This window comes from Fopius arisanus, unplaced genomic scaffold (genome assembly GCF_000806365.1).
Source record: "Fopius arisanus strain USDA-PBARC FA_bdor unplaced genomic scaffold, ASM80636v1 scaffold00147, whole genome shotgun sequence".
Classification (NCBI taxonomy): domain Eukaryota; kingdom Metazoa; phylum Arthropoda; class Insecta; order Hymenoptera; family Braconidae; genus Fopius; species Fopius arisanus.
The window spans coordinates 154,182-155,963 of record NW_011887886.1 but is presented as its reverse complement, the minus strand read 5'-3'; positions in this window follow the sequence as shown (position 1 = coordinate 155,963).

The window sequence follows — 1,782 nt, the reverse complement described above, 5'->3', positions numbered from 1 at the left end:
CCCGCTTTTTTTCTGCCTTGAAAACAGCATGCTTATTAACACAAAAAAAAAGGAAAGTGAGGGGGGAACTTGGCTAGTTTTTGGCTTTATCTCCAGACTGTTTTGGCGTTACCCAGAATGCACCACGTGGAGGTAAAGTCTGTTTGTTTGAACAAGCCCTCCAAATGAGGTAAATATAGAAAAATGAGGAAGCTTTGGATGCAATTGAGGATGAGAGGATGTGTTAGACATTTTAACACTTTTAATTCACTTTAAAATCACAAAAAAACTCTAATTTGCTTGGCTGCCTGATTAACACGCTTTGAAAAACAAAGGAGAATGAAGAAAAACAATGGCGACAAGATTTCATTCGAATTTATATAATTCGTGAAAAATCCGCTAGATGGTATAAAGGTTAAAAAAAAGGCTAGAAATTTTCATATAATATGATATTATAGATTTAGATTTATTTAATGATATATAAAATATAAACCATATTTTTTAAAAAAAAGAGGTCCATTTTGCCCCTTTTTCCCTTTATATCTCGAAATACAGTGTAGAGGGAATTTTTTCATTATTTTTCTCGAACTCGCAAGACAAAATACTACGGGAAACCACCATCAGACTGTGGCGCTAAAGTAATCGGAATTGTACCTTGACCCCTAATAGGGTAGAGGGATCCACCAATCGACACCGGATCGATTGGTAGGCGTGATTAGGGGGTCAGCGTAACGCGACACTGACCTCCGAAAATCAGTTACGCGTTGACCGTGAAACACCACGCACGTGAGTGAAAAGTAAGTAGTGAGACGTGACGAGTGCACCACCCAGAACATCGCATCATACCCAGGATGGCCCAAAAACGGAAAAGAAAGGCATCCAGGGGATCCAAAGTGAGTTTTTACGGTTTTCATTGTATATTTTCCCCTTTTTTGGCGGCTCCCTGATGATTATTGGTGGTTATGAGATTTTTCCGAGCCATGGAAATGGCATCGGTTGTGTCCCCCAAATTTTGGGTTATTTTGAAGAGGTTTGTACAGGGTTTTTCCGAATAATTTCGGCTTGCATTATCCCCCAGTGCGGTTGGGAGGTCATTGGTGTGAATTGTGGGATTTTGAGGGTATTTTTATGTGAATTTTGGGTGAAATTGTCCAAGGTCAACGAACAAGGCCAGTGGTTCTCCCTAGTGGTGCCATCGAGGCAGCCATCGAGCGGCTACGTGCAACAGGTGGGGAATCCCGTGTTAAATTTCCTCGCGGTTATTAATTGGGTTAACGGTGCTAATTATGTAATAATAATTACGCAAACGGGCAGAAGTTATTCTTTCTTGTCGAGAGACGCGTGAGGTAATACGTCTGCGAAACTCGAAAAGCATTGGGGACCAAAAATGGCACCAAAAGTTGATCCATCAAAGGTCGAGAAATCGCCTAAGGGAGAAGAAACGGAGATGGTAGACCCAGAGGGTACCAACCCGAGGAGATATCCTCTAGAGGAAGCCGGAAGTTCTGGCAACTCTCGAGGTAACGATCGTCAAGACGAGCGACGAGGAAGTAGTGAAACCGAGGAGGACTTCTCCGAATGTGAGCAGAAATCCGAGGAGGAAGGACTAGACAGTCGAAAATTACTGTCAGCCAGAGGAAAAGTCGGGCCAGGAAAGAAAATGCCTGCGAAAACTTTAAAAAAGGAGGATGCCAGTGCCGCGGCACTGAAAGCGCTCCTAGAACAGACACGAGTACTCGTGGAACAGGCTCGCACCCTCGCGATCCGGGATGAAAATTCCGCCCCTCGACCACGAGGGAGACC